Here is a 26,706-nt window from a genome sequence, read left to right on the forward strand (position 1 = left end):
AACAAAGAATAGATAGGCTCCAGCCAATTCCCCCCAGCTCCCGAGCCTTACACCCCGGAAGTGTACTATCTTGCCCTAGTCAGAAGCCTGACCAGTGTAAGTTCATTTCCCAGTCTGACCCTCCCTCAATGTGGAATGGATACACACTAGTTTTAGGTAAAATATAAAACAGATTTATTAACTACAGAATGTGATTTTAAGTGATTATAAGGAGCAGTCATAGAGATCAAAGTTGGTTACCTAAGAAATAAAAGTAAAGTCACAGTTTGAGTTCTACAAACTAAACAGGGTTTGAATCAAGCAGTGTCTCACCCTGATGGATGGTATAGTTCCTCAATACACAGGATAGACTCTTTTCCAGCCTGGGACCACCCTCCCTAGTTCAAAGTCTTTGACCTCCAGATGTGTTTCCAGGTGATGAGTTGCAGGGGAGTGAGGCCAAGTCATGATGTCACTTCTCCTCTTTTATAGTTTCTTCCAGCACGCTGGAAAGATCTTTTGCTATGATGTGGGTCAAGCAGTCTCCCTTGTATATGTGCACTCTCTGAGAAGTCTCCATTGTATACAGTTCCTGGAATAGTGAATTCTTTCCTTGGTGGATGCTGATGAGCCATTAATACTATCTGGCTACCTCATTATTGTACTTGAAAGGTGGGTTGTGGGCGTTCCCAAACTCACAACATGTTTCAGTAACGCACACATAACATAACTTCATAACTTCACATACAATGACAGCACATACAATCCAACAGGATGTTAATGTTCAGTAGATCAAGACTTTTAAAATGATACCTCACAACGCATACTTTGTACAGAACATATCATAATTATATGACGGTGGTAATGTGAGGGCTCCAGGGTGCTGCTTTGAGGTACAGAGTGCCACAGTAAGCAACCTGGGTGGCTTTAGCTCCTCCTTTTCTGTAGCCCCCATCCCTACCCTGGGTCTCCTTCCATTGGAGTGGCCACTCTATTCCGTCTTCCATTATACTTTCTCAGTATACATCTTGCACGTTATCCACCTAATCTTTCTAAAATATCAGTCACTACGTTTGTCCTCTGATTCACTGGCTTACAATTTTGATTGACCTTGTCATTTATAGCACCACTGGACAGTAGGTTCCTATTTTTCATTGAGCTTCCATCGTGGCTCTAACTTTCTTACTGTGTTCCTGTTAATGTTGCCTGTTTAATGTCAGCAAGTCAGCACGGGTCTGAGCACCTTTAGTCTTCAAACACATTCTTCTAAGACCACATTTCACAAGCAGACACCACTTTCCAGGCAGTCTTCTTCAGGCTTAGAGACTCCTTACAATTTTTTGAACAGAATGTATGAAACCTGTCCTGGATAAGTTCCTTCAGTTTTATTCAATTTCCTTAAACACAAATAAAATAAAACCAAGCCCACATGTTTTAGAAACCTGCTCTTAATGTTTCATTCTGAAGCACTGACCATCAGGCATAAAATGATTTGCAGTTGTTGTACCAGCTTCTTCGTTAATCAGATACATGTACAAGTCCCAAAGTCTGCTGACAAAATTTTTAAAAAAGCCTTATTGGCACCAAGTGCAATAAGCAATAAGCAGGAGCTGGGTTTTACAATAGTGTGGCAAAGACTCATTTTTACAGTGGAAATGAAAATGAGGCATTCTTTCTTCAATGCCTACGTCCACGGCATGGTTTCTGCATGATACAAAAACCTCGGAAGAAACACCCCATTTAGAGCTATTTCTGCTAACACATTTTTCCCCTGAATCTCTATCATTGTTATTAGAGACCTTTACTTGAAAATAGCATTATTCTCTTTGCAAAGTGCCTGCTGTTTATTATTCTACATTTGAAAGCATAATGTGCTGCTCCGCACTGTAACGTAAGAGGAAGGTTGGGTTTTGTGTTAAAATTATAGGACTAAGAGGCAGGAGATTGGGTTCTATTTCTGGCTCTATTACAGACTACCTGTCTCACCTTTGGCAAATGGTACAGCACTACTGTTCTTCAGCGTCCCCATATATAAACCTGGGAGAACAATACTCACTCGGGGTGAGGCTTCATTAAGTGTTGAAAAGCCCTTTGAGATCCTCAGATGAAAAGTACGGACTATTACCACTGGTTTCTGTGTTGTAACAGGTATTCTGGGTACTTATATATTTAGTCCAATCAAGTGAAAAGTATACAAGAAACCAATTACCCAAGAAACTGAATGAGCTTCATTAAATGAGAGCAGTGGAGTCTCTATTTCACAAATTGTTTGTCGCCAATCACTCTTTAGTTCACAAATCATTGGTCGCCAGTCACTCCTACTGCATCTCGTCATTGCAATCTACTTATTTGCACTACACCGTGTATCTGGTTTAGCATCTTAGCATTCCCAACATTCCCCTTAAACTGCATTACTTTAAATTAAGCCTCATCTGGCCATTCCACATGCTTCAGTGTTTTATATTATATTAATGGTTTCCAGTACAGAGTAGGATGACGTGATTTCACAGCCTGCCATTCTCTCCCTTCCTCAGCAGACATAATAAAAAGGACTCTAACATAAACAGGGCAGCCATGTCTTATACAATACCCGTATCTACTTCAAATGAATGGGAGTTACCCCTATGTAAATTCTCTGCACATTGATGACAGAGGGATTAATGATGGCATAATGTCTAAAACAAAATGGTACAGACACAATTACACACGGCATCTAATTCTAATGCACCAAGCTATCATCTCCAACACCTGAATTTAGATCTTTAGTTCTTGCTGGCTCTTTGTGGCTAATTCACAGTTCACGCAGTGGAAGAAGGAACAACTGACCCTTTGTGCTGTTCAATGTTATTGTATTTTTTATCTGATTGGCAAAGTGCTGGCAGTCTGACCTGGGATATAAATATATTGAGACAGGTTCAAGACTTCTTTTTTTTAGTGAAAATGCCCTTGGATTTATCAGTGCTGCTATAGCAGCTGATAAAGGGTAGATGGCGTTGTTCCTTTGGAAGAAATGTTCCGCACATGTGCAGGAGCTGGATTGAGCGAATGGTGCTACAATATACAGTTGTTTACATAGTCATGCTTTGTCCATGTGCAGTGATTCAACACTTTTCCCCTCCCCGCGAAATAACATCTCTAGGGTTGGTGCTTCAGAGCTGGTGCTCCAAGAAGTAAAAGTGAAATGCTGGATGGTGAATTCCACTTGCTACAAATAGATCAGTTATTCTTTGTGAAGAACCTGTAAACAGTTTGGGAGGTTGGGCATTTCCGCACATAAAAAACTTACATTTCTGTAAAGAAAACTTCGCAGAATCCAATTAACAAAGAAAATCTATAGCCCAAAAATTGGATCTCAGAAATGGTAAAGTAGTTTACCAAGTTTAGCCCTTCCTGCACATATCAATGAATGGACAGCAACCTCTGTATGCCAGTTGAATGCAAGGAGTTAAGCAAGCACCATGTTTAAAGAGAAATAGATTACACTATGCCTAACCTGTCACCTTGCCAAAATACTGATGAGTTTTTTATTTTGTTGCAATTACTGAGGCAAAATAAATAAAGATTTAAAAATCACACATTGGGCCAAATAGGTCAAATTGCCAATTTAAGCAATTTAAGTTTATTTTTTCTTTTTAAAAAACAAAAACCCTACCCCTTCCTCCCCTCCCAACTATTTAAGACTTGGGTCCTGATTTCAATCAGGCCACATAAACTGCACTTACACCTTTGTAGTCACCTAAATTAAGCATGAAAATCATGAATTTTCATGCACATATAGCCAGTTAGCCACTTCTGTTGCCACGTGTGTTCAAATATTCATTTTGCAAGCATACTCCAGGTATGCACACAACAGACGTACTCATTTGTAAATGCTGAACTTTGAAAAAAAAATGCATAACAAACCTTTGAATTTGATAGTTTTGAGAATTTAGCTCTTCTGGTTAAGTAGGATATTTTTGTAAAATACCTAATGCCATACTGAAATTATTTATTTAAAAACAAAACTTTTGTAGTGAAAACTTTTCAAATAAAGCAAAAGGCATATAGAAAAGAGTATTAGACAGTGGTTAGGGAGACGGAAGAACACACAGGGAGGAGAGGAAAAGGCTTATGAAAAAACCTAAGAACACCCTGAAGAGCCTTTCAGGTACATGAATCCGAAAAGTAAATCTACAAAAAATGTTTGCTGTGGATTAAAAACACTGAGGCCATAGAGCTTGAGATTCCTAAATCTTTTTACATCTTTCAGGGTTAGGTGTAGTAACCTCCAGTTTTCGTATGTGTGTGGTGATGGTAATGGGGGAATAGTTAACTTTATTTTAATGAAATAGTTACTGAATTTTACTTCACGGTGGAGGGGATTTTCAAATTGAAGTTGGACCTCAAATTCCCATGTGCTATCAATAGCCAATAGACTTTGAAAGTCTCCCTCCCCTTTATCTGTTTAATCCAAGATCAGTTTGGTATTTTCAGGCCCTGTGTTTACTTGGATTGAGGCAAGAGTTCCTGGCACAGCTCTGGTAATATCCGTCACAGCGCTCATCAGAGCAGCATCAAGGGGCCGAAAGGATTCTGCCAATAGAAACAGAAATCCAAGAATGGGGTAAGACTACCACAGGCTAGATAGCTGGAAATGTGTGCTGCACCTATTAGCTGAGCTGAAGCCACAAAATCGCCAGGTGCTGTCTCACCCTTCTTTCTGCTCCAGCCCAGCTCCTATGCCTGAATTGGAGGAGCAGCAGGTATAAAGCTTACTGCAGCTAGACTGGTTTTATGCTAGCTAAGGATCCCCTTACACTGAGGAAACCTCAGTGACCTGTTTGAGGAAGCTTTACCTTTAAGTCCCCCTTGTGCAGCTGGAGTGGTACAAATAGCTGCTTTCACCTACCTGAAAGGGGGTTCCAAAGAGGATGGCTCTAGACTGTTCTCAGTGGTAGCCTATGACAGAACGAGGAGTAATGGTCTCAAGTTGCAGTGGGGGAGATTTAGGTTGGAAATTAGGAAAAACTTGTTCACTAGGAGGGTGGTGAAGCACTGGAATGCATTACCTAGGGAGGTGGTGGAATCTCCTTCCTTAGAGGTTTTTAAGGTCAGGCTTGAGAGAGCCCTGGCTGGGATAATTTAGTTGGGGATTAGGTCCTGCTTTGAGCAGGGAGTTGGACTAGATGACCTCCTGAGGTCCCTCCCAACCCTGATATTCTATGATGCTATGAAATGGGATTTAGGCAGGGCCAAGGATCTGGCCTACAATCTCTGACAAATCATTAGAGGAACCAGCGTATAATGTCATTTTCCATAAGACCAAGGAGAGGAGATAATACCTGCATGTTATGTAGAACACATCCTTCTTTTCACTTCCACTCTAGATAATTTGTCAGGCACTCATATCTCTATCCACCCTTTTAACAACAATACCTTGCTGTGTTGTTCATGCACAGCCTGCTCATAGCTGACGCTGTTTTCTGCCTGTGACAAGTCATTCCCTGTTTTGGAGTGTGCATAAGCAACACTCAGCTTTTCCTTTGCTATATCAGAGGCTTGTTTTTGTCTATATTCCCATTTTGGTTTGTTTTAACAGAAATTCCAGGCCCAATAACATAGTTTGTTTAGCAGAGGTGATGTTATCAGCTTTTCCTTACTGGTTGCATGCTAGTTTGCTTGTATTTCAATGACAGGAGATTTTGGCCTCCATCCCATATCCTCATTCTGATAATGACTTATCAGAGGTTGTCCCTGGAATTTCTCCTTCTGATAGAGTCTTTGCTCTATGAAAGACCAGTTTAAACTGTATGGTGTTACCACTTTTTGTGTTATTCATTATTATTTATGAATTCACTTTTAATAATATCTTAGATGGTTATTCCAACATTGTTCTCTTATAACACTCAGCCCTTAGGATAACATTCATAGATTCTAAGGCCAAAAGGGACCATTGTGATCATCTTGTCTCATCTCCTGTAGAACAAGGCCATAGAACTTCCCCTAAATAACCTCTGACTCCAGCAACTGGTAAGACATCAGCTTTTAAAATCATGCCACAACTGAAATGTGGAAAAACATGAAATGATAATAAGCATAATATTTTGATTTTATGGTTTGATATCTTGCAAGCTGCCAGGACTTAGCCAACTTGTGAACGAGGAGTATAAATGCTTTTGGGACCAGCACATTTTCCCAACCTTTTGTCCTAGACAAGTGATTAGGAGAAAAAATTAAAAACCCACCCTGACCCCTAGCTGTGTGTAAGACACTGAACTGTGAGTGCATAAATAGATTGGCAATAGCCCTCATTCTTGTATTTTCTGTTCCATCCACAGAAGATGTAATTATATGATGCACGGGTGGCTTCTTTTACTTTCCTTAACTTGGGACTCACTTCTGGCTTTCAGGGACAGTAAAAAGCTATATCTGAAATATTTTAGCTGAAAATTGAAATATTATCATTCTGGAATAACACTCTGGTGCCTTATGGAAGTTGTTGTTTGGATGCCTTATGCCCCTGTTCTCCTCTATAAACTGGCATTCCTAATCAGACTACATCTCCCATGATGTACCACGATCTCCCCTCTTGGCAGTCACATAGCCCCAGTGCATTATGGGAAGTGAGGAGTCCAGCCCATAGAGGAGAACAGGGGAGCATGAAGCACCTGAACTTCAAGTACCCATGAGGCACTGCGGAGCATTTCAGAATCAAACTATTTTCATTTCTGGTGAACACTGATTTTTGTTCCTCTAGTTCTCAGGCCTTCAGGATTTAAAAAAAAAAAAAAAGAATTTTCCCCTGGAAAGTAGAAACTTTTCAGGAAAACATTTGTTTAGCTCAAAACCCGGTTTTCAGTTAAATTAATTTCAATGGCAATTTTTTGACCAGCCTTAATTTTAGCCACTGCAGAGCGGCACTTCCCCAGCTGAAGTACCAGGAGGTTTTGTGCCTCATGGCTGACACCTCCTGAAGTTCCACAGCATGAGGGGGATCATCTCACTGCCAAGTCCCTCCAGGGCCAGCGCAGGTGAAGGAAGGCCCAAGGCTCCCTATTCCTCTCAGCTCTCTTTGGGGTGGCTAGTACCCCAGGGGTTAATAAAAGGGAGCAGACCCTATGCTCAGGAGCTCACCTGAAGAACAGCTCTGTGTAAGCACGGAAGCTTGTCTCTGTCACCAACAGAAGCTGGTCCAATACAAGGTATTACTGTAACCTCACCCGCCTCGTCTCTAATATCCTGGGACCAACACGGCTACGACAACACTTCATTCACAGAAGCATCTTAGCTGCAGTCAAAGGATGGAAGACAAGTGTGACCTCCTGGTTTGGGAAAACAAGTTGTGAAATGCTTGGGGGAAGGTGTCCATGTGATAAAATGACTGGAACGGCAGCAGATGGAGCTGCTGGTGCAAACAGAGCAGAGGACAATGCATACTAATTCTCACCATGGCTTCGTATTTCAGGTGAACCAATAAGGCAGTTCTTTTCAGCAGGCCAACACATGTAAGGCCCAGGTCTGGTAGGCTTTGTACAGACCAGAACCTGGAGACAATGCAAATATTATTATGAATCATAGCTGTAATATTCACATAGCAGCTTTCATTCCAGGATTTCATAGTGCTTTAAAAATCATTTAATTAAGCTTTACAGAACACTAGTGTGGTAGATACATGGTATTATGGTATAGTCCATATTACAGAGTGATAAACCAAGGGAGAGAGAGATTAAATGTCACAAGGGGAACCACTGGCAACTGTGGGATTTAAAGTTAGGAGTACTGATTCCCCAACCTCTGCTCTAATCTCTAGACAGCCCACCTTCCAACCCTCACCCCATTTTGATCTATCAGTAATACAGTGGATCCCCAGTATACCTCAGGGTTGTGTTCTTGAAAAGGGCCACGGATACTGAAACAACATATACCAGGGACCTGCTGGTATAGCAGTGGCATAGGCAGGAGGGGACACTTGGATGTGTCCCAGGTGGGCAGGCAATGACGGGGGTGGGGAGTCAGAGGGGTAGTAATTGTAGTAATTATTTAACATTTATATTGTGTAGTGCCTACAGGCTACAGCCAGGTTGAGCTCCATTATGCTAGGTGCTGTACAAACACATAATAAGTGACAGTCCTTTCCCTAAAGATCTTATAATCTTCAAGCGTGTCTACATGGTGAGGTAATGCACACTACAGGGTGTGATTTTCCAAAGTTCACTGACGTGTGCTGCACATTCAGTGACACGCGCAAACCCTGCTGGTGGAAAGTAAAAAGTTCCCTAGTGCACTTTAATGTTGTGCACAGTACTACTTTAACCGAAACTAAGGATCTTTTAGTATGGACCAGCCGGGTCTACATGGATCAATTAAAGTGCAGCATGTTAAGGCACTTTAGAAACCACACCCCCATAGTGTGCATTATCCTACCATGTAGACATACCCTAAATTGTATGGAATATAGTCAGTGTATACCTGTTGCAATTAAATAGCTAGCCTCTAGTCACCACCCACTTAGTGACTCAGTTCCCCCATCTGTAAACTGGAATAAATGATACTGACCTCCTTTGTACAGCACTTTGTGACCTAATGATGAAAATTCTGTATAAGAGCTAAGTATTATTATTATCAAAGATTATCACACTGTGGTATCTGAGATTTTGCCATCTAATAACTGTTGATAGCTATTTTTAATGTCAGTATTTTAAAAAAACTGGCATTACTTTACTGGGGTAAGCACTGCAAATCCAGAATTATTTTAATGTATAAATTGCTACAGGAACCAAATTCTCTGCCAACGTAACTCCATTCAGCAGAGAATTTAGCTCAAAGTACAGAGAATCTGCTAAATCCTGATATCCTGCTGGATGGTCTTTTATCCCACGTAAGTAGAACTTCTGACTTAACAGAAGATGCAACTATTTGTATAGCACTGCTGGGGAGCTGTAGAGATCCTGTCACATCACGGTACATTGCAGAGGAAGCACTATCTGCTCTTGGATAAGGACTCAACCTGCTGCTTAAGGTTCAGCTGTGAGAGACCCAGAACAGCAGTCTAATACGAGGATGTGACATGGAAGGAGAAAACTGACAGTCACATTAAGCAATAGCATTTCATCACTTATATATGCTTTCTTCGGGTATCCAAGGTAAGGAAGAACTGAAAAGTGTCCTACAAGCCTACAGAACCAGGAAGAGACTGAGACGTGAAGATCTAAGTACCACTAAATCACCTGAAGGCATCATCACAATTAAGCATAATTACTGTCCCCAGTAGGCAGCAGTTATTACCATTAAGTGTCACTGGGCTTAAAATAGAGATGGCAAAACTGGGGATAACTTTGTTTTTGCAAACCTCTTTTGGTCAGGTTTTGTTTTGGAAAGGGTATTTTGAATCCAGATCCCATTTTACCTAGATCCCAAGACTTTGGACAATGATTTGGTTGAGATAAATATTTCCATTTTGGGTTTCATGGGAAGTCCATGGAATAAGTTTACACCAATTAAGGCCCGGTATTTAAGCACTGATCAGTGGGATTACTCACATGCTTAACATTAGGTACGTGCTTCAGTACCCTGGTATATGTGGACTTTTATAGTGTATGCTGTAATCAAATAGTTACTAAAAACTGCTTTGTTGCACTTTATTTATGGTTTTATAGGAATATACCATATTCAGTAAAACTGGGGAAATCACCTGGCCTGGGTTACTTTAATGGGTTCAGTTGTCTAGTCACCCTGCAGAAACAACATAGCCAAAGGAATGTTAATGTCTCTGACCTAACTATTTTCCTGGTTGCAACACAACGTTGCTACTGAAATAAATTCAAAGAAGTGGGGTGGTGCTATTTCAAAATCTCCCTGACCATATTCCTACCTTCAGCCATACCTCTGGGAAAACTGCAGTGCTAACTTCTGGAACCCCACCCCAGAGTCAAATACCAGAGTACTTACACTTAGATATAATAATAATAATTAAAGTATAAAAATGGCTTTTCAACACTGACACATGAAGCATTACGAGCTATGCAAGTTTCTTTTATTTCTTAATAATGGAAGTCTCCTGGCCTGTGCAATAGGTTAAAAGGAGCCTGGGACCAGGTGATAGCAAACACTGGAAATGCTGGTTGCTCGCCTTCGGTACTAATGTGTACTCGGATCAGGTGGCATTCATACAACATAAAAGCAAAATACGAAGTCATCGTGGGAATGTTGAAAGATTTACAAGAGGGTGTAATTTGCTACGCTAATTCTCGAGGATCTCGTCTGCTGCTGCAAAGGTATCATCTGTTTCAGTGGTTTTCAACCTTTTTTCATTTGTGGACCCCTAACCAATTTCAAATGAAGGTGCAGACCCATTTGGAAATCTTAGACATAGTCTGTGGCCTTCCGGGGTCCTGGACCACAGATTGAAAACCACTGATCGACCTGAAGCATAGAGAAGCCTGGGGAATGAATGGATCTTCCTCCCAGATCACTGACTGGTTTGCAACTGGAATTTGGGGTTTTTTTTTTGTTTTTTTGGTGAACTGAAGCCAGTTTAACTTTGAAACCAGCCTAACAGAGGTTCCTATTAAGGTGTCCTTCATAAATGGTTTATAAAGGGTTAATAAATGACCTCAAATTGTTATAAGAATGTTACAGACATGAGCAGTATGTGCCAGAGATGGTTAAAACACACCAGGAACAGGTGTTATAGAGGGTTATAAGCTATGGTTATAAACAAACTGTTGACATGTGGGACTCTATGACAATTGAATACCTGTTTATTAAAACATCTATTAACCATTTATTAGCCCTTTATAGAAACTGTTTATAAATGGAGACCATATAATATGTCACCAAAGTGGAATAAATATAGCAAGGTCTGCACCAGGGAAGAAAGGTTGCACTTTCTTCACCAACTGTAGATGAAACCAGCATAATTTATTATGGAAGCTCTGCTGATGACCTGAAAGGCTGTTTGCATTATTTCTGTGCTTATTCCCTTTAATGGGAATGCTCTAATTTGAGTAGGCAGTTTCAACTAAAATGTCACTCTGAGTTTTAGCATATGGATTTGTTTGTGACACACAGAAAATGTCTTTTTGATTTCTCAATACTCAAGTGAAGAAGAGATATTTACCAAAAAGCATTTGATTGAGAGGCTAAATCACCCTATGAGTTCTGAGAGGTGGTGATGAGGAGAGATTAAGCCCACCCAAGCAGATGTTTGATGATCTCCAAGGTTACTGACAAAAAGAAAAGGAGTACTTGTGGCACCTTAGAGACTAACCAATTTATTTGAGCATGAGCTTTCGTGAGCTACAGCTCACTTCATCAGATGCATACCGTGGAAACTGCAGCAGACTTTATATATACACAGAGAATATGAAACAATACCTCCTCCCACCCCACTGTCCTGCTGGTAGTTTTCTAAAAAGTTCTTTACTAACTGTCTTTCAGATTTATTACTGTCCGAATAAATAATGCAAGGTGGGGTTTTGGTTTTTAACGTGAGTGCATTTACCAAAATAGATTCTTTCCCAAGGGAGGAAAATTATTCCAGCTTATCAAATAAATATAAACTCAGCACCAAAATGCATACACTGTAATGTGTAAGCACTGGGTGATATTCATCCCTGGGGAGAGCATTACACAAGGCCATGCACCCCTTAAGTCCTCAAAACGGATCTTAAGTGAGACTTGAGTTGTGCAAGCGCCTTGATTTTTGCCCTCTTAACTTGGGGGTGTTTCAGCCTTTAAGAATGCTGAAATGTGCATGCAGAGGATTTTTAAATATTTGCCTTATTTATATGAGTCTATGTGTTTAATGCCTTGGTCAAAGACAATGTTTAGACAATGGTGTGATCCCTGTTACACAGTAAAAGCTGACAAAAGCCAGGAAACTCAGAGGCTGCGAATCTGTCAGTAAACATCAGGGGCCTGAGTTAAGGAAAGTCTGCCTGAACTTTGACCTTTTGTCAGTTTGTGTGTGTGTGTGTGTTTACCCTTCAATAAAGCATAGGTGGTTGTGACACGCAGCTTTTGTCTGGGAATAGATTCCCTCCCCCCTCCCCAGCAACTTTTTGTCTGCCTTTCCTGTGCCACCATCTGCCAGTACACCCATTGTTATGGACATGTTGTCTCTGAACCCCTCAAGTTGCATGACTGACAGGAGCTGCTGCTTTGGGGAGCACTGAATTAGGCATTGATTATGTCCAAGGGCTACTCACCTACTGCAAGACACTAAGCTCCCTCAATTCCCAGAACTAGGACTTGCGAGTCTCAACTCCTTGCAGGGGCAGGTCTTCAAAGTAATAGGAGAGAAACAGGAAGGATTGGGCTCTTAATCAACTGCCCCATTCCTCTAAATCTACAGCAATATTTCCATAAATAAGGTAGAAAGGAAGGAAGAAGAGAAAGAGGAAGATAATGACAGCAGACAACAAAGTGATACCATACTTGCTTTTTCCCTTGAACTAAAGACTATAATGCAACCCTGAGAGGTTTTCAAAATTCAATAGCAAAAGGACAGCAAGAATTGTTGTATTATTTACCTGGATGCAAATTATGCTCACCTGCTTACAAACTGATGTCATTTGTGTTTATGCGATACAGAGTTCCTGGTTAATGGTTCTAATTAGTATCAGGAGCCAACCAATTTCCTGGCTCCAGTTGCATGGTTATTATTTACATATCTGAAGAGAGAGGAAGGAATGTTTCTTGTAGGTGCACGCACAGCAACTTCAGCATGTGTAATGCCTGGGAACTAACAAACCCTAAACTTCATGTTGGATGAAACGAAGTGGTTCTTCCAGGCTGAGATAACTACACAGTTGTTTATAAATAGAACAATGGATTCATATGAGAGAAATGTTTGGTGTTTTCTACTTAATTGTTCTCAGGCAGCTATTCTTGCAGTTAGAAACAGGCAGACTTGCAAAAATCTTGTCTAGACCAGCATTAAACTAACCTGTTGTGACAGGTTTTCATGGAGGACAGATAAATACGACTAAACTGGTATATTGACTTGGAATCATATTCTGTCTTGTTTCTTTCTTTGCTTTCCTTTTGATTTTGTGGGTGAATCTTCTGATCGTGGGAGACAGACTACAGAGCACTGGTTGGAGTGAGGCACAGCCTAGGCATGTACTATGCAAATTGCTCAACACAGTTCTAACAATGCAGCTAATTCCTAGCCTGCCACACCCGTGTTATTCCGATCCCGGTTGTCCTTTGAACAGAGACTTCAAAATTGTGTGGTGGTTTTGCAATCTGACTGCTTGCCAAACAGACACCAGCATGAGATTAGACTCTTGACATTTGTCTGAAGCATGATTCGGTCTCAGGCCTCCACAGATGCACTAAGATACTACACAATCCCGCTCTTCATGCAGGTTGTTTCTTTGGACGGGTGATGAGGGCAGAAAGACAGGAGCCTAATTAAGCTGTTTAGGTTGGAAAGGAGATCTAAGTTTTCCAAGTGGGAGTGAGTATCTGGATGATTCTGACTTGGAAATGGAATATGTAGCTTTCACTTTTAGATCACTGGCTCATATGGAACTCAGTCAGCTGTGACTAGCAGATGATACAGTGAGAAGGCTGATGGAAAATGGGTTGAAGTTGTCAGTAATATGGCCTATCACTATTTAGAAAATATAACTAAAAATAAAACACATGTGACCATTGGCAACAATGGTGGAGCTGAGTGGGAGAACTCCCTAGAATTCTCAATGTATATTGATACAGTGTTTAGTATAAGTATTCAGTAAGCAGGGTCAAGAAGGAATGATAGGGACACCACTGTGGTAAATTATATTTCATATACGGAGAGTGACACAATATACAAACATCAAGAACTGTTTCAATGCCAATTGTTTTGTCAGGAAAGGTCTGGGCATCTTAAAAAAGCTCTTTAGATCTTGCACTTGAATAAACACAGGAAGATTCTTGCATCTCCCAGTACTGAAGCTTTAGAATGGAAACCTCCTCTCAACTTTAATTACTATGAAATGTTTCCCGCCAAACTAGAACAATACTTTAAAACATTCTTCCTGGCTTTGAATTCTAGAACCCATGAATCTAAAAAGCGTTCTAGGTGAAAGGTTCTGTTCTACTCCCATCTATGTACCTTGTATCTATTATCTTGTCAAGCACCCATGGAAATTAGGCACATTATTTAGCTCTCATTTAAATTTCATGGTTGTTGTAAAGAAAGAAAGAAATAGTCTGCAGGCAAAAGGGAAAAAGGAGAAAGTCCCCTCCCACTTCCACACTTACCATGACTCATGAGGCTACTATATTTTAATATGTTTCATTTTCTAGCTTTTATTTGACTATAAGACTAGTGACATCAATTATTTCATAAAACATTTCAAAACCTAATTTCTATCAATTAACTGAACCGCACAAAAACCACCTTTATTAAATTATAGGTTGATGAGCATTATTACTACCTATTTCAGAGTTGCTTCATGTACCTGGTGGCAAAATGCACTGCCAGTCCTGCCCCATGTACCAGGCACATCACTCTTGAACGGGCAAGATCCTACTTCAAAGACTGTAGCCACTCTTCACTGCACCAGAAGCCAAAAGAGAAAGGGATAATATGTCACACGATGCTTTGGTTTTGTAGGCCTTTCCAAGTATTTGGTAACCATGCCGTGGGATGACTGGTAGAAATGCAACTTGTGCAATGTCATGATTTCTCGGAGACTTTTTATCTTTGGTTTGTGACATATTCACCACATAAATTGCACTGTTGGAGTCTCCTACATCTTACTGATGACAAACATAAGGGGGAAATTCAAAGAGGACCAAATCCAAAATGATACAATTATATTTAAAACAAATTTCCAGCTAAGAACTCAGGGTGGGCAAAGGGAAAGAGGCAGGTGGCATGCAGGCACTTTGTAGACTTTGCCCTCTAACCCCAGAAGAATCAGCATGACTAAATGCAGATGGCCTGTCATTCAAAGGTGAAGAAGGAAAGGGGCTAATCTGCCCAACAAATATCTCCTTTGAAGAGATACTGGAAGCATGGTAGCTGCACAACTGAATCTCCAACAGCAGGGAGAAGCTGGCACTATGAGAGTTAGGGAGGAGCTTTGGGATCTCACCTCTGTGGGTATTACACCTCAGAAAAGCTTTTCTTTTGTGGAGACACTGGTGCTTGCCTTGCTTTAGCTCTCTCTTTTCTGCTGCTAGCGAGAGTAAGAGACTGGAACGAATACTGCAATGGCTTACACTGTGTGCAACCTCACTGGGACAAATTCTGCTTCCTCTGCTCCTTCCCTGGATTTGTCCCAGCCAAGCTAATATCCTAATGGTCTTTAAACTTCACTATCTGTGGCTGCTGTGCAATAATAATACTAAAAAAGGAAGTCACTTGAAAACTTACAGCTCCCAGTGCTTCTAGTCAGTGCTTCCCAGCTGTGTGTTGACAGTCTGCACTCCAATGATTGTGGGGTGACCATCACTGGTTTGAAGGTCTTCAATGAATTGCCAGAAAAGAGGCCTCCTTAAATATATATGTGATTCTACATTATATTACATGTGATTCTAAGCTTATTTATGGAGTTTTTGGTGTTTTAACTCACCTGTTAGAATCGTTTTCTGGTACTTACCTAATTCATGGCATTGTTATAAGGATTAATTAAAAGGGACATTTAGATTTGGTGTTAACATCTAAACTCTCAGCTTACAAACCTCAACCTCAATGTAAATATTTCCAGGAATGCATTTCTAAAGCTTCACACTTATATGCAAACATTCCTCCTGTACCATTTGCAACCTCAGACACAATCAGCATTGTACTAGCAGAGCAGCTCTCAAACAGTGACCCTCAGACCTTTCAAGGTCCTCAGTTCACTTCTGGGTTCACAAACAGCTGGGCTGGGCAACTGGTGCGGCTCTTCCCTCTTGTTTCCTGCTGCTAAAATGTATGAAGACAAGGTAAAAATATAAACACACTCCTAATGTTATCTTTTCTGTGTAAGCAATATCTGTGGTTTGCACAGGGATATTTAGGTGATTGTGAATAGAAGGTGCATACAAGACAAATCTTTCTATTAAAATATGGGACAAACTAGCAGGGGCATGCACAAGGAGGGGCAAGCAGAGGCACGCCCCCACAATCAGTGAGGACACTGAACTCCTCCGGGGCAGGGAGAACAAGATCCTTTAGCCCTGGGGCTGCGGAGGGAGAGCCAGCTCCTCCAGCTGCCAGAGGAGAGCCAGCTCCACAGCCCCCGGGGTCAAGGTGGGGAGAGCCAACTCCTCTGGCTGCAGGGGGCACAGAAAGTGCCCCTCCAAAAGTGACCAAATTTGTACTCCTGTGCATGCCCCTGCACCGTAGAATTTGATGTTCACTGTACTAGTGCATGAAAACTAGAGTTAAAGGCCAGATATTTCCCAGCAATGGAAAGAGTAAATCTGAGCTAAAGCCAGCTCCCTTTGTTCATGGGAATCCTCCAGTGGCATAGAGCCCTCTGACCACCAGTGCTGGGGCCATAGCTGGGGGAAAGGGAATGATGCTTGGGGGCCATGGGCAGCTGGTGTAGATTAAGACTCCTTCAGGCAGTTCTAATTTGTGTCTGGGATGGCACAGAGTACTACTATAACTCTAGGACAAGGGGAGCACAAACGTGGCTTACGGCAAACTTTGAAACCCCATGCTATCTTGCACAAGAATTCCTTGCTTGCGACTCAAGATCCAGTCATCATTATCCAAGCTGGGTGAAATGCAAGAAGTAAACAAACAGCATCAATTGTGAAAAGTAAATTACTTTCTTACAATGTTCTTTTTTAAATTAATAATCTAAGATGTTATACCAGTAACAGGTAGAAAATTTGTTTCATTTAAAAATTATGGTTTCTCTTTAATAGGTTAAATCCCTTTGAAGATTAAGGGTGCTATATAGCTGAGGAGTTGTACTACTGCAGATAATCATTGTAGAGTAAGTTCTTTATCACTTTTGACTCAGAGCTAAAGGGCATAGTCTCATTTCTTGTACACAAATTCTCGCCCTCTTATATGACCACATATCTGCTATAGGAGGATCTTTCTAATTACAAAATCAAAAGCGAAATTTGAAACTATTAGATACTGAATATCTTTTACTACTTGACAGCCAAATGGAGTTGTTTTCAAACATATTTGTCCGAAATTTCAGTCCAGTTCAACCTCTCATGAGTGAGCTATGAAATCCTTAAAAAAAAGTGCTTATAAGAAGTTGGTCTGGCCATGGCAAATGTTTATGGAGCTCATAATGCAGTTTTACTTTTCTTTCTTGAATAACAGAAAGATATGCAGCACAATCAGTTATTATCTATTCTAAAGCACACATCTCCTTCAAAAGGTGATTGATGTGACTGTATCACTGTCTATCATAAATCTTCAGAGACAAATCCCATGTATCTGATGATAAGGTTGTGACGAAAATAACTATTGCAATTCTGACGTTCTGAGAGCGTCTGGCATATTTGATCAAGTCAGTTTCACGCACCCTCTTTAATGGCCCTCTCTCCAAGTCATCCTTAAGAAAACAAGTCTTCACATACCAAAAGAAAGAGAACCGAAAAGTACTGTATTCCATTTGCCTTTGATCTGAAAGTATTCTCTATTTTCCACTCCAATGCTGGGATCAGATATTTGTTCTATAGAGGGAACATAATGTTTGCTTTCCTTGGTTATCATCAGAATAGTACTTCAAAGCAGACGGGCACATAAGGAAGCAAGCTCTGGGCATATGGTCCATATGAACTCAATGAGAAAAGAAGAGAATTGTTTGTTTCCTTATACTATTCCCCATAGCAGTGTGGACCTCAGGAAGGAGGTAGAGGTCAGAGCATAGTTGAATCCCACCTGAAACCCTGTGAGTCACTCCAATGTGGGCCCACGTTCCAGGTTATTAATTCTGGGGGGTTGAGAATCTACTACGAACCTGTCTAAAAATTGTATTTGGTAACAAAACTGGGCACATTCTATATGGTTGCATGTATCACAAAAGTTTTGCACTTCTCCACATGCATCCTGAGAGTTGGAATATAAACTCAGATTTATGTAGGTGAAAGATTAGTGCCACCTAACCCCCCAGTGGGCACATTCATGAAGGGAACACTGAAATGAACGGGACCTATGAAATAAGTGGCAACTTGTCCTGACTGCAAATTAATTGTTTGATTAAAATATAAATATAATTAATTTAGTGAATGATATTTGTCCTCCATAAAGCTCAGTTGGTGAATGTTCTAGAGGGGAAAAAAATCATTCCATAAATTATATAGTTATGAAAAGAAAAGGAGTACTAGTGGCTTAGAGACTAACTTTATTTGTCCATAAGCTTTCGTGAGCTACAGCTCACTTCATCTGTAGCTCACGAAAGCTTATGCTCAAATAAATTGGTTAGTCTCTAAGGTGCCACTAGTACTCCTTTTCTTTTTGTGAATACAGACTAACACGGCTGTTACTCTGAAACCTATACAGTTATAGCTTAGAGTGGAAGAGGCAGAAGAGTTTGGTTTGTTTGTTTTAAAACTGGAATTATTATCAGCCTTGTATTAAGACCCAACCCTGCAAGCAATTACAACCAATAACAGTGCTTACTACAAGTGAAGCTGTCTTTAATGCACTGGATTACCCCAGTGAGAAGCAGTAAGTGGGCACTAGTAAGTGCTTGCAGGGTTGGTTCTTTAGATTGGGATCTCCAAGAGAGCCTAAGAGTCATAGTTGCTGAACTTCAGTGGGACTGGGGTTCTGACACAGGCATCTTTGAAAATGGCGGCCTTTGTTAACTGTATTAAGGTTACCACCTTTCCTTCTTAAAATATTCTTCTTAGAAGTAAGAAGTGGCATCCAGGCAAGTCCACAAGAAGAAAATATTTTCATATGCAGTGGCTACAAGATCAACTTCCTTAATGGAGATGGTGCACATTGAGACTGTTTTGTTTTGTTTTTTTGGTTTGTTTGTTTTTTAATTTTAACTGTACTAAATGGGGCCCCAGAGGAATACTGTATGCTTCTGTAGTATAAAGAATTGTACTAATCTCTAAGTGTAATGCTGTTCATCTGGCACCAATTCAACTTTGATTGAGGTTTGTGAAAAATATCTTTCCATGATTCACAATTAACAGAGTTCATCCTTGATCTACCAAGGCATACATGCTCTTATTGAAAATATAAATTACCTACATCTTTTAGAAATGTCAATGACTGTATTCTTTGGCTAATTAAAAATCATAATTCTGAACCTCTATTGTATGCACGTAAACTACCTTCAAGGCATACTGGTGCTTTTCAGTTTGTTCAGTTGGTTTTCTTTTTTTCTTTGTTTAATTTATATATGAATAGAATACAAAAATACAAGAACTAAGAGGTGAATGACAGCACTCTAATTATAAGAGAAACAGTATATAGGGAGAGAAGCAGGGCTCATAAAATTCATGTGATGGAAATCAATTCTATTTTTTAAGCAGAAAATCCCTTACAAGGTAACCAATTCTGTCATTTATCTTTAGGTTTTATATAATGTCCATTACTAAGTGCTGTATCAAGTGTCTTGCCAGCAAGCAATAAGGAATACCCCACACAGGAAGTAAAAAATAATTTAATCCAAAGCCCCATGACCAAAGGAACAGTTGGCAAGGTTGGTGAACTAGGACAGCATAAAGTCATGGAAAGGGAAGGGAGGGGGACCTAGGAGGAGCAGATTGTTACCTTGGTGAGTGTATTGGAGTGTATTGGAAGGTGGCAAAAGCCAGATAGGAGGGGATCAACTATGAGGATAGAAGAGAGGAACTGGAATAAGGATAAGTTTTAAGAGTTTAAAAAGAACTGGCTGAGGAGCTCACTGGACCATTAATGATGATTTTCAATAACTCATCGGGGAAGTTGTAGAACACTGGAAGAAAGCAAGTGTTGTGTCAATGTTTAAAAAGGGGAAACAGGATGACCCAGGTAATTATAGGCCTGTCAGCCTGACAGAGACCCCAAGCAAGATAATGGAGCAGCTGATACAGGACTTGAGTAATAAAGAATTAAATGAAAGCAATATAATTAATGCCAATCAGCATGGGTTTATGGAAAATAGAGCCTATCAAAATAATGATTATTATGAGTTTACAAATTTGGTTGATAAAGGTAATACTGTTGATGTAATATACTTGGACTTTTGTAAGGCATTCAATTTGGTACCACATAATATTTTGATTAAAAAAACTAGAATGATATAAAATTAACACAGCACATATTAAATAAATTAAAAATTGACTAATTGATAGAACTCAAAATGTAAATGAGGAATCATCGAGCAAGTGTGTTTCTAGTGGGGTCCTGCAGGGGTCTATTCTTTGTCCTGTGCTATTTAACATTATCAATGACTTAGAAATCATCATTGATAAAGTTTGCAGATGACACAAAAATTAGGGAACTGGTAAATAAGAAAGAGGACAGGTCACTGATTCAGAGTGATCTAGTTAGCTTGGCAAACAAGCAACATGCATTTAATATGACTAAATGTAAATGTATACATCTGTGAACAAAGAATGTAGGCCATACTTACAGAATGGGGGACTCTATCCTGTGAAGCAGTGACTCCGAAAAAGATATGGGATGGGCGGAGGGGTGGATAATCAGCTAAACATAAACTCCCAGTACAATGTTGTGGCCAGAGAGACTAAGGTGATCCTTAGATGCATAAACAGGGAAATCTCAAATAGGAGTAGAGAGGTTATTTTACCTTTGTATTTGGCACTGGTGCGATTAGTGCTGGAATACTGTGTCCAGTTCTTGTGTCCACAATTCAAGTAATATGCTAATTAAATTGGAGAGGCGTCACAAGAATGATTAAAGGATTAGAAAACATGCCTTATAGTGAAAAAGTCAAGGAGCTCAATCGATTTAGCTTAACATAGGGAAGGTTAAGGGGTGACTAGATTAAAGTCTAAAAGTAACTATATGGGGAACAAATACTTGATAATGGGCCCTTCACTCAAGTGGAGAAAGATGTAACAAGATCCAATGGCTAGAAGTTGAAGCTAGACAAATTCAGACTGGAAATAAGGCAGACATTTTTAAAAGTGAGAGTAATTAGCCATTGAAACTATTTATCAAGAGTCGTGGTGGATTCTCCGTCACCAGCTATTTTTAAATCTAGATTAGCTGTTTTTCTAAAAATTGTGCTCTAGGAATTATTTTGGGGAAGTTCTATGGTGTGTGTTACACATGAGGCCAGACCAGATGATCACAATGGTCCCTTTTAGCCTTGGAATCTATGAATCTAGGGCAAATGAAACATCAGATTGAAGAATGAAGAGTCAGTTACTCCAGTTTGAACCAAGATGCTTTCTCACCAAGAGGTTTACTTTGAATGAGGTCAGAGCTCGCATAAACTCTTAGGCATAAGCAGACTAAAGAATTGCTTAGGGCCCCGAGCAGCCCAAGGGCCCCTCCCTATTAATTATTAGTATGTGCTGTGGGGGTCCCCCCCCCCAAATAGTCTTCCTTAGTGCCCCCAGTGGGTGAGTACCACTGAACAAACTGCTTGAAATTACACTACCAAAGATAGGTTTCAGAGTAACAGCCGTGTTAGTCTGTATTCGCAAAAAGAAAAGGAGTCCTTGTGGCACCTTAGAGACTAACCAATTTATTTGAGCATGAGCTTTCGTGAGCTACAGCTCACTTCATCAGATGCATACCGTGGAAACTGCAGCAGACTTTATATATACACAGAGAATATGAAACAATACCTCCTCCCACCCCACTGTCCTGCTGGTAATAGCTTATCTAAAGTAATCGTCAGGTTAGGCCATTTCCAGCACAAATCCAGGTTTTCTCACCCTCCACCCCCCCACACAAATTCACTCTCCTGCTGGTGATAGCCCATCCAAAGTGACAACTCTTTACACAATGTGCATGATAATGAAGTTAGGCCATTTCCTGCACAAATCCAGGTTCTCTCACTCCCTCACCCCCCTCCAAAAACCCACCCCCATACACACACAGACTCACTCTCCTTCTGGTAATAGCTCGTCCAAACTGACCACTCTCCAAGTTTAAATCCAAGTTAAACCAGAACATCTGGGGGGAGGGGGGGGGGGAGGAAAAAACAAGAGGAAATAGGCTACCTTGCATAATGACTTAGCCACTCCCAGTCTCTATTTAAGCCTAAATTAATAGTATCCAATTTGCAAATGAATTCCAATTCAGCAGTTTCTCGCTGGAGTCTGGATTTGAAGTTTTTTTGTTTTAAGATAGCGACCTTCATGTCTGTGATTGCGTGACCAGAGAGATTGAAGTGTTCTCCGACTGGTTTATGAATGTTATAATTCTTGACATCTGATTTGTGTCCATTTATTCTTTTACGTAGAGACTGTCCAGTTTGACCAATGTACATGGCAGAGGGGCATTGCTGGCACATGATGGCATAAATCACAGATGGCAGTGCATGCTCTGAAGTACTCTAGATCACCCATGTTTTAATATAAATTTATAACATTCACAGTGAGGAATGACAGAGAATACAGAACACAAAAACTTCTAGTCTACATGTAGCCTATTCTATTTTATATCGACCTCTGATCCCATCATCGGCACTCAGAGGACATCAATCTAAGGTTGTAAAATGAGGAACATGCAGGTTTTACACTTCACTGGAGACACTTCGTTAGATGCTACATTTCTGAGCTACATTCACCCTGCATGAAACTCATCCCTGTGCAGAAAGCCAGCGCAAACCTCTGCACCCTATTAAGTCCCAATTAAGCACCTCAAGATTTAAGTGGGACTTAAGCGATGCATAGGCCTTTTGTTTGCCCTCAGCACATGGTCAGTTTTCACCCCTGGTAACTACTAAACCAAAAGATTCTTGTCTTGGCACTTCTGTGGTCCTAGCGATAGGCCTGAATCTGCCCCACCACAATCTGAACTATGGGGAAGTTTGAATCTGGATATAGATCTGGAATGGCAGCTTGGGTGTAGTCATGCAGAGCACTTGCAATTATAATTGAAACTGTAATTGTTTCATTGGCCTTCTAGATGGGCAGCACTGGACTGTTATGTATCAGTATGGCCTACCTGTACTTTCTAGTACCACATCCTTCTTACCACTGAGGTTTCTCTCTCCTCCCATTGCACAGGCTACACATAGCGTGCTAGACTGCTCCACCCTAGGGGGCGAGCTTCCTCGGGGTGGTGGGTGGGCAGTTACAAATTTCCTCATCATCTCACGCGGTTGCTCACCTCCTCCTGAACATGAACCTGTGGCTGCATGAGTGACAGAGTCATTTAGAGAACAGTTCCTCCATGTGAAGGGCTTTCGGGTATTAAGGAGAGAGAAGACAGAGATAGACAACGAAGGAACAAGGGTTGCTCATGAGAGTTGGGATTAGATTGATGGGTGCTGGAGATGGGGAAAGAAACCAGGAACTGTGGATGGTGTAAAGGGGGGGGAGGCTGAAGCAGCAAAAGATGGGGTGGCCATGACGCCCCGGGGGAGAAAGAGGTAGCCAAAGAAAAGGGAGGAAAAATTAGTCAGACCATAGAAGAAGGAAAAAGCAATGAGGATGACAGGAGGGACAAGAGAGAACTGGAGATGATGGCGGAACCAGGGAAGCCCACATGTCAGAGGGAGAAGAGTTACTTTTATAAAGAATAAAGAACCACAGGGGAGAAGAGATGGATATGAGCAGTGCACTAGAACAGGAACATAGAGGGAAACGACGAGTGAAAATGGGATGGAAAGAAAAGAATGAAGAAATGGAAAGAAGAGGAGAAAAAGCAAAAGGGAAGCAGTTTATCTTTCTTTAGTCACATTTCTACACTTCATTGCATAGCCCCTGGTTCAAAAAGAGAACGGAAAGGAAGGGGGCATTCTAGTTGCCTTTTGGGTTAGGATGAGTTTGAGAATCTCCAAGCTGATTGTGGTCCTGGGAGCGCCACTCATTTTTCCATTTAGAGTACTGCAGCTGCCCTCCTCCCCAGGACTGATGCAGCAGAGCATCTGAATGGTTGGAAGGCTGAGCCATAGGAGCACCGTGTTAAATATAAAAAGGTAAGACTCGATCACACAATGCCAGCAAACTGAGAAAGAGCAGATGTAGATTGAGAGGTTCAAAAGAGACTGAAGCAATTAGGTACCCAGCTCCCATTCTAATTCATTAGGATTTGGACAACTAACTCCCTTAGGAAAGTCAAGCCACAAAGTATAAAGCACCATTTGTTGTTACAATCACCAAGAAAGTGAAAGGTTTCAGAGTAACAGCCGTGTTAGTCTGTATTCGCAAAAAGAAAAGGAGTACTTGTGGCACCTTAGAGACTAACCAATTTATTTGAGCATGAGCTTAAGTGAGCTGTAGCTCACGAAAGCTCATGCTCAAATAAATTGGTTAGTCTCTAAGGTGCCACAAGTACTCCTTTTCTTTTTAAGAAAGTGAAAAAAATTCATAGCCAAATTATGTATTGTCTTTTGCTGTTATTGGCACAGACGTTATTTTTGCTGAGTGTCTAGATTATCCTCTAGCACTTCTAGTTGAAACCTGGATGGATTTAAATCTTAGGGTCATAGCCAGGATTCCGGTAATATACAGATATGACTGTATATCAGTAATCTTTATCTTCCCTTTGAAGGTACCTCACCCATCAGGTTATACTGAGCAAAGTAGTTTTCTTTCTGATAACTTCAGAGAGGAAAGAGAAATAGTTATTCAGTGTAAAGTCGAACTAGCGAGTGCTCTGTATTCTACTGAGCACTCATCTCTTGAAGCACAGAGCTGGAGGACCTCCTGGAAAGAAAAATGAGAGCCTCAGTTGATTTTTTCAAACATTTCCATGAAAAATAATTAGCTTACTCTCTGCTGCATTAGTGACGCTTTCCCTAAACCTTTAAAATATTCAAGAGGAAATGCTCTGAAAGCTTTAGCTTCCCTTTCTCAAAATCTGAAAAGTAAGCCAGCCATAATTAGTACACGTCCAAATAGTATGTATCAGATTCAAGTCTGCCACTTTCTTTGGAGCAAGAGTGCCTGCATTGACACTAGGGACAGGTGAACCAGTTCAGATAAAACGGGAATCAGCCAAAATCTCCTCACCACTTTTGAACTGATCCGTTCCAGGTGCTAAAGTTCAAAGAACTGTGCTCTGAACACAATTGTCTTTGATATTTCCCTGGTCCTGCTATAAATTAGAAGTAGTAGAGATTTCATGAGAAAACCTGTTCCTGTGTGATTCCCAGCACAAGTCTGCTTCTGTCCGATATGGATAGCTTGCAGCAAGTTCCACTGCTGACAGAAGCCATCACCCCTGATTTCACATATGTTCTGCAAAATGCAGCAGGCAAGTGTTATAATCACTGCATTAAGCACTAAACATCATTGTGAGTCAACATCTAGCTTTCAAAGCCCACTGCACCACCGTCCTGCACTTGCTAAGTATCTAGCTGAGTCAGGGTCTGTCTACACTGCAATTAAAAACCCACTGCTGGCCCATGCCAACTGACTCAGGATCACAGGGCTCGGGCTGAGGATTCTAGGACCCTGTGAGGCAGAAGGCTCCCAGAGCACAGGCTGCTCTACAATTAAACAGCCCTGCAGCCTGAACCCAAGTCAGCTGCCATAGGCCAGCCATGGGTGTCTGACTGTAGGGTACATGTATCCTCAGTGTCTCTCAGGTTTTGTGTAATTAGGGTTTGATTTAATTAACTCTGATAAAAACTGAGCATGAAAAGTATGGACCTAGAAATGCAGTGGGAATAGGGACACCCTTAACATCAATACTGTTCTGTACAGAGAATCCCCCTTTGTCCACTCCTGAAAAACCTAGAATTTGTGATAACTCTTTCATCATATGTATTGCTTGGCCTCCTTGTGTGCACATTCTGGAATCAGCCACAATGATCCACGAAGATCAACACCACTACTAAGCAGCATCTCTTGTTAGATAGGCTTAGGGGAGGAAATAGAATGGACACAGAAGCCCAGCAAGATAAAGAGAGTACTGCACAGCACAGGAATCCTAATGATTTAACTCCATCATTGTTCTCTGGCATGTTGTGCATCTATGTAGTGCCATGCCAAACTCCATGACAATCTCACCCAGCCCAGGCTTCCTGACCCCAAACACATGCTCACCTGAGCAGTATGTATCTGGAGTAGCCAGCCTCCACAGGGCAACCACCTCAGGGGCCACTGAGGACCCCGTTGAAAGACAATGAGGTTTCATATGTGCAACTCAAGGACTCGTTGGCCTTGCAGAACCCACGATGATTTTGCAAGGCTGATAGTCAATGAGCACACCTTTTTGTCAGCTGAGCACATTTAAAAATGGAAATCAGGAAGAGATGATAAGCAAGGAACCCCTCAAGGCCATTTTTAGACTTGCCTTTAAGAGTAAAGCATTAGGGGCTATCCATTAATAACTCAGACTTCAGCAGAAAGGCTCTTTCAACAGATTCCATCAATCTATAGTTTTCTATGAGAAATGGTAGGAATGTGTTTGGGATGATGTGGGGAGGGGAGGGGTTTGAGCCTTGCAATCAAACATGTAAAGCCATATTGTGCCCTCAGTTTCCATGCACACCTGCTTTTCGTGTCAATGGGAGTCCTGCTCTGCTCAAGGACAGAGGATTCAATGGACAGAGTCCTGGATGATCGTAGTTGGAGGATCACAGACAATGGCCTTCACCCTCTTCTCCAGGCAAAGCCAGACGAACCAACCATATTTTCTCTCATTCTCCTACTCTTAAGTTTTTGACCTTTCTGTACTGAACAATCATGCCG

Source organism: Eretmochelys imbricata, chromosome 5, assembly GCF_965152235.1.
Source record: "Eretmochelys imbricata isolate rEreImb1 chromosome 5, rEreImb1.hap1, whole genome shotgun sequence".
Taxonomy (NCBI): domain Eukaryota; kingdom Metazoa; phylum Chordata; order Testudines; family Cheloniidae; genus Eretmochelys; species Eretmochelys imbricata.